Here is a 15,674-nt window from a genome sequence, read left to right on the forward strand (position 1 = left end):
ATCTAACTAAGGTCAACATGACTCAAATACTACTACAAATTCTAAACAATATGTATGCAGAAATGTGCTACAGACTTATTGTTACATAAGTTACTCACTCGATGGATAATAAGTCATCATCCGTCGGGACTATATTGAGTTATCCGTCGGGACTATAAACCTTATCCGTCGAGTGCTACATAATTTCACTAAGTAAAATCTACTAAGGTGTTTTGTTCATGTAATCATCAAGTACACAACATATACACTACAATCTCCCCCAATTTATGTCTACCGGAATTGTAGCCATAAATTAAGAGACACTTGATGATAACAAAACACCTTAAAAATACAAATTTTAAAATATAGTAGATAATACTGAAAGGTGCTTCAATTAACAAAATGTACAAAGTTTTGCTCACAGTTATTTTCAAGATGCTCCTCTAGCCTGAGCAGATTTATCTAGTTCCTTGAAGGTCTGGATCTCTTTCCAAGCTTTCTGTTGTTTTCCTCAATCTGATTTTGGAGCTGCCTGTGGAATTCTAGTTCATCAGATTCTGAGAGATTTAACTTTCCTTGCATTTCCAAAAGAGTCTCATTGCTGGAGATGCTCAATTGGTCTTCTAATCTGCAAAATCTTCTCATTCCTTTGTCATCCATGAACTCCATCAGCCAGTAGGGCCTTAGATGCACTCTTCTCCCTGTGTAGGGGATAATTAGAGTCTTTGGGAGTGCATCTTTAGCTCTAACACTCCTTAGTTCTTCAATCTTCTTCAGTACCAATCTTCTTGCAGTAATATTGAACCCAAAGTTCTTCTTGAAGGATGAATAAACTTTAATCAGTACAGCTTGGCTTTCTTGAAGGATCCTGTGAAGTGGCCACTGAATCTCCTTTCCTCCCTTGTACTTGAACACTAACCTTTCAGGTAGGTTTCTGTATGCATCAATTCCTCTCACTTCATCTAGTTCATCTAGATGGAGATTTAGATCAGAAAACTCCTTGATGTAACACAAGTACATATAATCTCCCTTGTTGACTTTAGATTGAGCTTTGACTAGAGATTTGGATTTGAGAGGTGACAACTTCACTTTCTTGACTGCTCTTGACTTTGTTCTCTTTGGCTTGTTAAGGATTGGCAAATAGAAGTCAAGAATTGGTATGTTCTCCCATTCTACTACTTCATCCTTAGGCACTATAGGTTCACCATGGATGTTCCTGTAAGGATCCACCACTTTGATATCTTCAAATACCACAGAGGGTTTTGATGCTTGAGTTGTAGTTGGAGTGGATTCCTTGGTAAACTGATTCTCCAATTCCTTATCAATAATGTCCAGTTTCCTTTTAGTTCTTTTATCCAATTCCTTGATTCTTGGAGATTTCTTATGTTGTTCAACTTGCTTCTTGGATTCAATAACTTCAGATGGCTGAGAAGGAATTTGTTGTGATGAATTTACAACATGTAGCTTGGCCACGATGGCAATTTGCTCTTTCTTTTGTTTAGTCTTTTTAGCATCCAGAACAGCTTGCTTCTTTTTCTGCTTCAATCTAGCCCTTTCTTCTCTCTTTGTTTGAGCAAATTGAGGATGTCCAGCCACCACACAAATTTCTTTCCCATTCCTAAAAATTTTAGCAATTCTTCTTTTTGAAGCTGAATCAGCTGGATCTTTGTAGAAAATAATTGATCTTGACAGAAGCTTCTTTTCATCAGGCTTAGGTGTCTCATACACAGTATCCAAAGGGTTCTTCAATGATGATTTTGAGTAGTTTACCCTTGGTTTCAGAATTGTTTCAGCCTTTGGAGATTTGATGCAGGATGGCTGTCCGCTTTCCAAATAGTTCATGCTCATCTCATTTACACTAATTTGCTTGACTTGAGAGTGATGGATAGATGACTTAACTGGCTCCTTGACAAGTTCAAACTTCTTTTGTATTTCCTCATCAATCTTCTCCCAGTTGACTAAACTCAACTTCTCCTTATCAGCTGCTCTTATGTTGGCTGCTGCTGCATTGATCAGATCAATACTGTCTGTAACAGGTGGCTTTGAGATAGTAATTGAAGGTACAATTACTTTATTGATTTGAATCTGAAGCCTCTACCCCTCACTTGGTCCTTTCTCCCCCTTTTTGTTATCATCAAGTTGAGTAGAGGAGGAGGTTTGAGCAGCCACCAATTTTTGAAGTAGATCTGTCTGTTGGGCTTGATGAAGATGAATGGCTGTTAAAAATGCTTCCATGGCTGACATTCTTGTGTCCAAGGCATCTATCTTGTTTACAAGATCAGAATTTTTCCTTAATTTCCTCTTGATGTCAAGCATTGTAGCTTCTGGAAGTTTAGAATCTAACTTGTCTGAAATGGCCTTCTTCATCTCCTCAATATCACCCTTCATGGTGTTTACATCCCTAGCATGCTGGAAGCCCTGGATTTATTAAAGTTGCAGGGAGGCTAGATGTGCCTGAAGGAGCTTCTTGGTGCTGGCATTCGTAGTGGTTTGAAGAGCAGTATTTGTCTGATTAATTAGTTGGATTAGGGTTGTCTTGAAGTAGTCCTCATCACAGTGCTTTGAGAATGCCCATGATGGCATACCTGATCTTGAACTTGAACCTATTTCTCCCCCTATGTCCATTGCCTCATCTTCACTATCCCCACTCCTATCACCAAAGAAATCAGCTGAACCACCAGTCTCATAGTCCACATCACCAGCTGTAGAGGGCAAAACTGTGATAGCATCCTTGGCTCTTAGCATAGACTGAGTGGTATGCACCAGATTGAGCATCCTTTCTGCATTGTCATTGACCTGTTCAGCTAGAAGTTGATAAGCTGGAACAGGATGAGTAAATGCCTCAGCATCAAGGGAAGTGGAATCTATAACAGCTTTAGGATGCTGAGATAGTCCTTCCCTGTCTACATCCTGGACATTCGTTGACTCACTAGCAATGACATCCATCCTTATAGCTCCAGTACCTGCATTTCTCTTATTTTCTCTCTTTTGTTCCATCAGGGTCTCACCCTGGCTCCTCACCCTCACACCCTCACCTTCACCTACTAAGGTGGGACTCATCTCACTCTCTTTTGCCAATCCTGAAGAAATGGATTGCATAGTTTCACTCATTTCCTCTCCTTTTTCCTAGGAGCAACCCAGACTCTCACTCAAAACACTTTTCTCTCTCAATCCTAAGAGTGACTGTACAACCACTAAATCTTCTACACGTGAAATAAATGAAGTTTGAAGCTGTGCAGAGATACTCGACAGATGAGTGATATCCATCAAGTGAGTGGTTTTGCTATCCGACAGATAACTAATGTTAAGCTTATCCGTCGGGATACAATCACTACTCGACGGATGAGCAATATCCATCGAGAGAGTAGAAATAAATGAACTGGGAAAAGAAACTATTGATGACTCTGTGCTGATTGAAGATATTTTGGGCACAGATGATACAACAGTTCCTGAAAGAATTGGCAAGTGAGCCAACAAATCATCTAAAAGATGATGCTCACTTGCACTAAATTTTGGCTTCCCCAACATAGTTAAAGAAGGGGAATCAGGGCTTGATGTGTTTATCATATCCACATCCAAAGAATTTATCGGTGAGTTTGGTGTTTGAGGTGCTTCTATAACTAAAGATTTTGGTTGTGACTCCACATTTATTGGAGCCACATCAAACTGAATTTGTGAAGGTGCAGTGACTGTGTCTTTTACACCAGTTTGCACAGTGTGTGTACCCTGTGCATCCCCAAGGGTTTTAGACTTCTTCTTTCTGGCATAAGTTTGGGGTGAGCTTGTGTCCCTAACCCTCTTGGCCTGTGCTCTTGGTTCAGAGCTTTGTTCAATAACTACATCCTTTTGGGAGGATGCCGCTAGAAATGAGCTTTTATCCTTTTTAAGCACTGCAGTTTGTTGGGAAACTGCAGTGTGGCTAGGCTGGGATCCACTCAACTCTCCATCCTTATCCTTAGGGTTTTTTTTATGTTCACCCCTTCCCTCACCTATCTTGACCTCCTTCACACTCCCCTCTTTGGTTTTAGTTGATTTTGCAACTGGCATCTTTTGAGAGATACCAGAGGGGGATTTCTTTGATTTAGGTTTGAAAATTTTTGCAGTTTTGGTAGCTTGGGTAGGCAACTGTTGGGTCATTGACACAGTTACCATAGCAACACTAGAACTCAAAGAAATTGTTGAGGTTGGAATAGTGGTTGGGATAGATGAACTTACCTCACTTACCTGAGGTGCTTGCATTACAGGAAAATAGAACAATGGCACATCCTTGTGATGATTGGCCCTGTTCAAATCTACAATGAGCCTTCTCTCTTGAACCCAACAGTCTAATTTATTGTTTGGGTTCTCAAGCACAATCTCTTCACAGAGGTGGTCAGCTAACATCATAAAGAATCTAGCATAATACACATTTTTACCTCTTTTATTTAACTCTCCTTATTTAAAGCCTAACTCAAACAAGACAAGGTCACTGAAATTATAGAATTTATCTATAATTAGCATGTAAAGCATGTTAAGCATGGATATATTGACTGAATCAAAATTACTGATTTTTCCTGAAAAGACCTTTGTCACAACAACACACATAAAACTTCAGTCTTTCCTAAGACCCATTATCCTAATGTCACTTAACTTAGAAGTAGAAAGGGCATAGTTCATTGAATTAAGCATATTGATTAAATCAGTGTCAGTGTGTGGTGAGGTCACAGTGTTATCAGGAATCTTGAAACATGCTTTTATAACATCACTATTGATACAGAACTCTTTACCTTTAATGGTGAGTGTGATTGTCTTATCTGTTGAGTTGTAGGTAGCAGTTGTCCACATCTCTTCAACAACTTCACTGAAGATTGTGGGTGATTCCAGCATGGCATAGCTGAGCTTGCAATTCTTCACAAAGTCCATCATCTTGTGATAGTCACAAGATTGCTGAATACCCTTGTTAACCAGTGCAGTGAAATTGTTCTTCTCATAAATGAACCCAGTTTGAGACATAATCTTTACAACAGGTGCCATTGTTAGAGAATAAGAGCTTGAAGAGAAAGCGAGTAAGTGCTTTGAGAGAGAATGAAATTTGAGAAGTTGATTGGAGAAAGATAAAAGAAAAACAATTGAAATGAAATAAGCTTTTATACTATCTCAAAAATAACTGTTAAAAATAATAAAGTAAAATAAAGTAACCAATAGAAATTGCCTAAAATAGTCGTTTAAAAATAAACTATAAAAATTACACCCATTATCCGTCGTGTTATGCTTACAAACTATAAGTATACTCGATGGATAGTGTTCAGGGAATTAACGGCTGAGATTAAGATAATTTGACGGATGAGGATAAACTGTTATCCGTCGACACATAAAATATTCAAGAAAAGTAATTGATTTTTATTAGCAAATTATATTTCGACGGATGACCAAACTCGATGGATAAGGGTCATCCGTCGAGATGTAAATTTTGACTTAGCCAAAATTTCATCCAAGACTGAAAAATTAATTAAATTTCTGGCTGCATTTCAACTTGCAAATTAACTCAGATAGATTTAAGAGTAATTAAGCATACCTAACTCACTTACCAACCTTGAAAAGGTGGATTCATCCAGTGGCTTGGTAAAGATATATGTAAGCTGCTTCTCACTGGAAACAAAATGTAGTTCCACAGTACCATTCATTACATGTTCCATTATGAAATGGTACTTGATATCTATGTGCTTTGTCCTTGAATGTTGTACTGGATTTTCAGTGATGGTAATTGCACTTGTGTCATAAAATAGGAATCCTCTCAACTTGCAAACCATAGTCTAGCAATTGATTTCTCATCCATTAAATATGTGCACAGCAACTGCCAGCAGCAATATATTCAGCTTCAGCTGTAGAAGTAGAAACTGAATTTTGCTTTTTACTGAACCAGGACACAAGCTTGTTTCCTAGAAATTGACAGGTTCCTGTTGTACTCTTTCTATCAATTCTACAACCTGTATAATCTGCATCTGAATAACCAGTTAGATTAAAACCAGAATCTCTAGGGTACCAAATGCCAAGGTTTGGCGTTTTCTTGAGATATCTGAAAATTCTCTTGATAGCTATTAGGTGAGATTCTCTAGGATCAGCCTGAAATCTAGCACATAAACATGTAGCAAACATTATATCTGGCCTACTAGCTGTTAAGTACAAAAGTGAGCCAACCATGCCCCTATAACTTGAAATATCCACAGACTTTTCAGTAGTGTTTAACTCAAGCTTAGTTGTAGTGGCCATGGGAGGTTTTGCAGATGTGCAATCCACTAGATCAAACTTCTTTAAAAGATCAAAAATATATTTAGTTTGACGAATGAATATTCCATCACTAACTTTCTTAACTTGTAAACCAAGAAAGTAAGTCAGTTCTCCCATCATACTCATTTCATACTTACTTTGCATCAATTTGGCAAACTTTTTGCAAAGTTTCTCATCTGTAGAGCAAAAAATAATATCATCTACATAAATTTGAACAAGTATACTAGAGCCATTAACATTTCTAAAGAATAAAGTTTTATCTACAGTACCTCTTGTGAAATGGTTTTCCAAAAGGAACTTTGATAAAGTGTCATACGAGGCTCTAGGTGCTTGCTTCAGTCCATAAAGTCCATAATAGACATGTTCTGGAAAATTTGGATCTTCAAAACTAGGAGGTTGACTGACATAGACTTCCTCCTCCAAATCTCCATTCAGAAAGGCACTTTTGACATCCATTTGATAGACCTTGAAATTGGCATGAGCTGCATAGGCTAAGAAGATTCTGATGGCTTCAAGTCTTGCAACAGGAGCAAATGTTTCATCAAAATCAATTCCTTCTTGTTGACAATAGCCCTTAGCAACCAATCTAGCTTTGTTCTTGACTACTATGCCATTTTCATCCATCTTGTTTCTGAATACCCATTTGGTGTCTATTGGATTCTTTCCTTTAGGCTTGGGCACCAGCTTCCATACATTATTCCTTTCAAATTGGTTTAGCTCTTCCTACATAGCTAAAATCCAATCAGGATCCAACAAAGCTTCTTCTACCTTCTTTGGCTCTTCCTTGGAAAGAAAGCTACTGTATAGACATTCTCCTTGAGTTGCTCTCCTTGTTTGAACTCTAGAATAAACATCACCAATAATAAGCTCAAAGGGGTGATCTTTTGTCCATTTTATTTGTTGAGGTAGATTGGCTCTAGATGAAGAGGCCTCATTGTTGTCTTGATGTGTGATTGAGTTTTGATTGTTAGAAACTCCCCCTGAGTTTGTGGATCTTTGATTTGAGAAAGGGGAACTTTCTATAGGTGATCTATCTGGATTTCCAGCTTCTCTTGATAACCCGACGGATGGTGAGTTTTGAGTACCGACGGATGAGGCTGGTTGTCTCCCGACGGATAACGCAGATTACCTCCCGACGGATGAAGCATTATGCAACTCGACAGATGTTGAGTTTTGTGCTTCATTGGTAGTGGATGTTTCTGCATTATCCTTAGATACAGTTTCTTGATCACTTCCATCATCACTGTCATCACTAACCATCTCCACATTGTCGAATTTGAGGCTTTCAGGGTAATCTCCATCTTGCAATCCTTCAATCTTTTTATCATCAAACACAACATGTATTGATTCCACAACAATGTTGGTTCTTAGATTGTAGACTCTATATGCTTTACCAACAACATATCCAACAAAAATTCCTTCATCTGCTTTAGCATTAAACTTCCCATTTTGATCAGTTTGATTTCTCAGAATATAGCACTTGTAGCCAAAGACATGAAGAAAATTTAGAGCTGGCTTCTTATTCTTGAACAATTGATATGGAGTCATGCATCTTGCTTGATTAACCAGAGAAATATTCTGAGTGTAGCATGCAGTATTAACAGCTTGAAATCAGGATGATTATTGACTTGCCTTTTGTGATTGATGATGATTTCACTAGCCTCATCTTTAGACTTTAGGAAATATGTCCAAGAGAACTTTGAGAAATTATCTACAATTACTAGGCAAAATCTTTTTGTTGAGATAGACAACACATTGACTGGTCCAAACAAATCCATGTGTAGCAGTTGCAAAGGTTCTTCAATTGTTGAATCAAGTTTCTTCCTGAATGATGCTTTAATCTGCTTCCCTTTTTGGCAGGCATCACACAGTCCATCCTTAGAAAACTCCACTAGAGGAATGCCTCTAACCAGTTCTTTCTTTACTAGTTCATTCATGGTCTTGAAGTTTAAATGGGATAGCTTCTTGTGCCATAGCCAACTTTCATCCTGACTTGCTTTACTGAGAAGACAAGTAACAGATTCTGTATTAGATGAGTTGAAATCAGCTAGGTACACATTTCCTCTTCTCACACTAGTGAGAACCACTTTGTTGCTCCTTTTATTAGTCACAACACAGGCTTTTGAGTTGAAGGTTACTGAGTTGCCTTTATCACAAAGCTAGCTGATACTCAACAAATTATGTTTGAGACCATCCACTAAGGAAACCTCCTCAATGATGACATTGTCCTTTGAAATCAAGCCATATCCCACAGTATAACCCTTGTTGTCATCTCCAAAAGTAATACTTGGGCCAGCTCTCTCCTTAAACTCTGTGAGCAGGGTAGAATCACCAGTCATGTGTCTTGAACAACCACTATCCAAGTACCAAAGATTCTTTCTGTTTCCCTGCATACATCAAAATCAAATCAAGTTGATTTTGGTACCCAAGTTTCCTTGGGTCCTGCCTTGTTAGCTTTCTTTTTCTGTTTCTTAGGCATTATCTCATTTGACTTGGGGATATCAGATTCATCCTTGGTCATTTGAGTTGGGCCTTTGAAACTATTCATTGCAACAGAATTATCATGCATATTATAATCAATAGGGAATGGCATGCTATTAGTAAACATGTTATTCCAGTAAGGCATGCTAAATGGCATTTGTGGCATACTAAATGCAGCATAATAAGGACTAGATGCAAATGGCATGTTGGCAAACTGTGCATTCATATTCTGTGTAGACATAGCATTCATAGGCATGGGAGGCATGGCATTCATGTTAGGAAAGTGAGGTGGCACAGACATGGAAGTAGGCATGATAGATTTGCAATTAACAGACAAATGATTTATACTACCACACTTCACACAGATTTTTCTAGGAGCATATTTATCAGGTGTGTAGTTATTGTGTTTGTTAATCCCTAATTTACCATTTCTATTATTTTTCTTTTTAGCCTCTGTTTTTACCTCAATCTTTTCAAGTCTATCACTTAAATATTTAACAGTCATCTAACCAACATTAGCCTTTTTCCCTTTCTTAACTTGAATCGATTCTCCTGAAACAAAGTTCTTGGAAACAGACCCATACTTCTCATTCAGCTTAACAAGTTTGGCTTTACTGATAGGCTTGCTCACAGCCGCCGGATGAGGATTTTCATCATTCCACGGATAACCCTTTTTGTTATCCGACGGATGATCCTCATCATCCATCGAGTCTACATCTGTTAGCACTCCATCTACCAAATTTGGTTCTAGTTTCTCTTTTTCATTTTCCAGGCTGCATCACAGAAAGACTCAATTCCTTGAACTTTGGTGATTTGAGCATGGACATCCCTAGATGTTTTCCATGCCTTAATCACCTCTTGTTCATGCTCGAGCTACTTCTTTAAAATTTCTTCTTTCTTCAAAGACTCAGTTAATTCCTCCTTGGCAATCTTACACTCAATTCTTAACTTTTCAAAGTCAATGAACTGAGACTCAAGCACATTATTTCTCTCTCTCAAAAACAAATTGTTTTCTTTGATTTTAGCATTTTCTTTAGTAAGAGACTTAAGTGTAATACGCAAATGATATAACTCTGTAGACATGTCATTTATGGCATCATTACACTCAGCTTTAGATAAATGTGCAAGGTTTGTAGTAATTACCTGATTACTTGAAGAACTTGTTTCTGTCTCATCAGACTTGGCCATTAGGGCTAGATTAACATAGCTGACATCTTCATCTCCATCCAGACCATCTGCTGCCCAGTCATTTTCTTGTATTATGAAAGCCCTTTCCTTTTGTTTGAGCAGCTCAAAGTATTTTTGCTTATAATCCACAGGCTCAAACTTTTTCTTACTGGAATCTGACTTCCTACACTCACTGGCAAAGTGCCCGGCCAAGCCATATTTGAAACATTTGAATTTTGATTTATCCACCATGTTTCTATTTGGCTTGGCTGCTCCAAAGTCCTTCTTGAAATTGAGCTTGGAAAATCTCCTGGAAAGAAATGCTAGGTGTTCATCAATGTCCTCCATGTCACATTGGCTCAAAGAATCTTCATTTTCAGCTGCAAGCCCCTTGCCCTTGCTTTCACAGACCCTTGAAGTTGACTCAACAGCTTCCATCTTCACTTCCTTCTCTTTTTACAACTCAGCAACTAGTGCAATGGATCCTCCTTTCTTCTTTCCTCTCTCCATCCTCTCATCTTGCTCTATTTCAAGCTCATAAGTTTTCAGGATGCCATAAAGTCTCTCCAAAGTAAACTCCTTATAATCTTGTGAGTTTCTTAATGAGACTGCCATTGGTTTCCATTCCTTTGGAAGAGATCTAAGGAATTTCAGATTGGAGTCTTTTGTCTGATAGACCCTTCCATGCAACTTTAGAGCATTTAGTAGTTTTTGAAACCTACTAAAAATGTCAGTGAGAGACTTACTTTCTTCAATATGAAAATGCTCATATTGCTGAATCAGAAGCTGAATCTTGTTTTCTCTAACTTTCTTAGTGCCATCACAGATGATCTGTATTGTGTCCCAAACATCCTTGGCAGTTTTGCAGCTGATAATGTTGTTAAACATATATCCATCAACTCCATTAAACAGGATATTCATGGCCTTTTTATCCTTTCTGACTTGTTCAATGTCAGGATCAGACCATTCATGCCTTGGCTTGGGGACTGATGGCTCATTTCCTGTTGCAACTCTCATTGGAACATGAGGGCCTCTTTTTATGCAGTCAACATAGGCCTCATCTTGAGAAAGTAAATGAAGATGCATCTTTACCATCCAATGATGGTAATTATCTTTATCCAGAAAAGGGATCTTGACTCCAACATCCTTCTTGTTCACCTTGCTGTATTGTTTTGATCTTTAAACTCTTTGTAAGTTAAGAGCTTGCTCTGATACCAATTGTTAGTCCCTTAACAATATAACAAGAATTATGGAAGGGGGGTTGAATGGAATTCTTGAAACTTTTTCTTGATTAAAAGTATTCTAACTCGATTATATATATAAGTGTGAATTGATTAGCACAATGCGGAATAGTTACTTAAATGAATCAAAACACAAGTAATTAAAAATAAGAGTCTTTAAAAACTTTCTGGTGGATTTGAATGATCCCACCAGAGATATATAATATATATCGAGAGAACTCTGTGTCCAAAATGCTCACAACTGCTTACAAATATTGAACAACTAAAAATGCAGAGAAATGCTAAGAATTCTGCTTACAAATGTTTCGCTGCTTCTATCTCAGATTTTTCCCTAGTTGCTACTTCTTGGTTTATATATATCACCAAGATTACAAAGTAATGAGACGGGATAATAAAACAAAAACTATCTAGTCTATTACAATGCTACTTCATTACTCTATTCCAGCATCTTTGAATATCTTCATAAAAGCATGGAAATGGCAATGCTTCTTTGTTCTCGAAAACCCAGTTGAATAAGCTACCACATTCTATTTGCATCCACTCGATGCATGTGACTGTGTTGTCACTGTCAACAGATATTTGAATTCTTTATCCGTCGGGTTCATGATCATCCATCGAGATATTGATCATCCGTCGGGTTGTTGATCATCCGTCGAATTCATTGTTTGTTCATCCGTCGGGTAGCAATCAGGCACTTGACTTCATTTCACTTATACAGAATTACAAGACATCATCTATGTACAATTAATCAACCTATTCTGCATATCTAACTAAGGTCAACATGACTCAAATACTACTACAGATTCTAAACAATGTGTATGCAGAAATGTGCTACAGACTTATTGTTACATAAGCTACTCACTGGATGGATAATAAGTCATCATCCGTCGGGACTATATTGAGTCATCCGTCGGGACTATAAACCTTATTCATCGAGTGCTACATAATTTCACTAAGTAAAATCTACCAAGGTGTTTTGTTCATGTAATTATCAAGTACACAACATATACACAACAAGCTAAAAGGAGCCGCATGGTTTTCAAAGATAGATTTGCAATCAGGCTATCATCAATTGAAGGTTAAAGCTGAAGATATTCCCAAGACTGCATTCCGTACGAGATATGGACATTACGAGTTTCTTGTAATGGCATTCGGTTTGACCAACACGCCAGCAACATTCATTGATCTGATGAACAGGGTATTCAAGAAATACTTGGATAAATTCGTGATTGTTCATTGATGACATCTTGATTTACTTAAAGACGGAAGAAGAGCATGCTGAGCACTTGAGGATTACTTTGCAAATTCTGAGGAAAGAGCAACTGTATGCAAAATTCTCGAAATGTGAATTCTGGTTGAAAGAAGTACAATTTCTAGGACACATCATCAGTAGTGAAGGCATTCAAGTTGATCCAACGAAGATTGAAGCTGTGTTGAGTTGGGAAAGGCCAAAAACACCGACAGATGTTCGAAGTTTCTTGGGATTGGCAGGATATTATATAAGATTTGTCAAAGATTTTGCAAAAATAGCAACGCTGTTGACCAAGTTAACTCGGAAAAGTGAAAAGTTCGTATGGGATGACAAATGTAAAGAAAGTTTCCAAGAGATGAAGAATCGATTAGTAACCGCACTGTTAGTCCCTTAACAATATGACAAGAATTACGGAAGGGGGGTTTGAATGGAATTCTTGAAACTTTTTTTTGAAATAAAATGTTTTAACTAAAATATAAATATAAGTGTATTGATTAGCACAATACGGAATAAAAACTTAAGTGAATCAAAACACAAGTAACTAAAAATAAGAGTCTTTAAAAACTTTCTGGTGGATTTGAATGATTCCACCAGAGATATATATATTATATATCGAGAGAACCCTGTGTGCAAATATGCTCACAACTGCTTGCAAATATTGAACTACTGAGAATACAGAGAAATGCTAATAATTCTGCTTACAAATGTTTCTCTTGTTATGTTCCCAGATCTATGTTTCTATTTGCTACTTCTTGGTTTATATATTACCAAGATTACAAAGTCAAAAGACAGGATCATTATAAAAACTATCGGGTCTAATACTTTGCTACTTTGTTTTCTATTACCCAGTTAATAGGCTTCCTCATTCCATTTGCATACACTTCGACGCATGTGACTATGCTATCACTGTCAACCGATATTTGAATTCTTTATCCGTTGAGTACATGATCATCCGTCGAGTTTATGATCATCCGTTGATGGCTTTATTGATCATCCATCGACTGCTATATTGAACATCCGTTGATAGCCATTTGATCATCCGTCAATGGCTTTGTCAATCATCCATCGATAGCTATTTTGGCACTTGACTTCATTTCATTCTGCAGAATTACAAGACATCATTTATGTACAATTAATCAACCTATTCTACATATCTAGTTAAAGTCAACATGACTTATATGCTACTACATAATCTATACAAAGGTGTATGCAGAAATGTGCTACAGACTCATTATTACATAAGCTACTCACTCGATGGATAATAAGTCATTATCCGTCGGGACTATAATGAGTTATCCGTCGGGACTATAATTCTTATCCGTCGAGTGCTACATTATTTCACTAAGTAAAATCTACTTAGGTGTTTTGTTCATGTAATCATCAAGTACACAACATATGCACAACAATCTCCCCCAATTTATGTCTACTGGAATTGTAGCCATAAATTAAGAGATACTTGATGATAACAAAACACCCTGAACATACAACTTTAAAAGAAAGTAGATAATACTGAAAAGTGCTTCAAATAACAAAATGTACAAAGTTTAGCTCACAGTCATTTTCAAGATGCTCCTCTAGCCTGAGCAGATTTATCTAGTTCCTTGAAGGTCTGGATCTTCTTCCAAGCTTTCTGTTGTTTTCTTCAATCTGATTTTGGAGCTGCCTGTGGAATTCCAGTTCATCAGATTCTGAGAGATTTAGCTTTCCTTACATTTCCAAAAGAGTCTCATTGCTAGAGATGCTCAATTGGTCTTCTAATCTGAAGAATCTTCTCACACCTTTGTCATCAATGAACTCCATCAGCCAGTAGGGCCTTAGATGCACTCTTCTCCCTGTGTATGGGATGATTAGAGTCTTTGGGAGTGCATCTTTAGCTCTAACACTCCTTAGTTCTTCAATCTTCTTCAATACTAGTCTTCTTGCAGTGACATTGAACCCAAAGTTCTTCTTGAAGGATGAATAAACTTTAATCAGTACAGCTTGGCTCTTTTGAAGAATCCTGTGAAGTGGCCACTGAATCTCCTTTCCTCCTTTGTACTTGAATACTAACCTTTCAGGTAGGTTTCTGTATGCATCAATACCTCTTACTTCATCTAGTTCATCCAGATAGATATTTAGATCTAAAAATTCTTTGATGTCATACAAGTACAGATAGTCTCCCCTATTGACTTTGGGCTGAACTTTGACTATAGATTTGGATTTGAGAGGTGACAGCTTCACTTTCTTGACTGCTCTTGACTTTGTCCTTTTTGGCTTGCTAAGGATTGGTAGATTGAAGTCTGGAATTGGTATGTTCTCCCATTCTATTGGCTCATCCTTGGGCACAATAGGTTCATCATGAATATTCCTGTAGGGATCCACCACCCTTATGTCTTCAAATACCACAGAGTGCTTTGTTGCTTGAGTTGTAGCTGGTGTGGATTCCTTAGGAAATTGATCTTCCAATTCCTTGTCAACAACATCCAGTTTCCTTTTTGTTCTTCTAGCCAGTTCTTTCTTTCTTGGGGATTTATTCCGTTCTTCAAGCTTCTTCTTTGATTCAGTAGCTTGAGATGGTTGAGAGGGAATTTGTTGAGAAGAATTCACAGCCTGTAGCTTGGCAAAGATAGCAAACTATTCTTTCTTTTGTTTAGACTTCTTTGCATCTAGAGCATCTTGCCTCTTTTCCTGCTTCAATCTGGCTTTTTCTTCTTTCTTTGCTTGAGCAAATTGTGGATGTCCAGCTACCACACAAATTTCCTTTCCATTTCTGAATATCTTTGCAATTCTCTTTCTTGAGGATGAATCAGCTGGATCTTTGTAGACTTTGGAGACTTGATGCAGGAAGATTGTCCTCTTTCCAGATAGTTCATGCTCATCTCATTCACACTAATTTGCTTAACTTGAGAGTGATGGATGGCTGATTTAACTGGCTTCTTGACAAGTTCAAACTTCTTCTGTATCTCCTCACTAATCTTCTCCTAGTTGACCAAACTCAACTTTTCTTTCTCAGCAACTTTCAAGTTGGCTGCTGCTGCTTGAATCAGATCTATACCATCTGTGACTGGTGGCTTTGAGATAGTAATTGAAGGCACAATTACTTTACTGATTTGTATCTGAAGCTTCTCCCCCTCATTTGGTCCTTTCTCCCCCTTTTTGTTATCATCAAGTTGAGTTGTGGAGGGGGTTTGAGCTGCCACCAGTTTTTGAAGTAGATCAGTTTGTTGGGCTTGATGGAGATGAATGGTTGTCAAAGATGCTTCCATGGCTGACATTCTTGTATCCAAGACATCTATCTTGGTTGACAG

Source organism: Apium graveolens, chromosome 4 (genome assembly GCF_009905375.1).
Source record: "Apium graveolens cultivar Ventura chromosome 4, ASM990537v1, whole genome shotgun sequence".
Taxonomy (NCBI): domain Eukaryota; kingdom Viridiplantae; phylum Streptophyta; class Magnoliopsida; order Apiales; family Apiaceae; genus Apium; species Apium graveolens.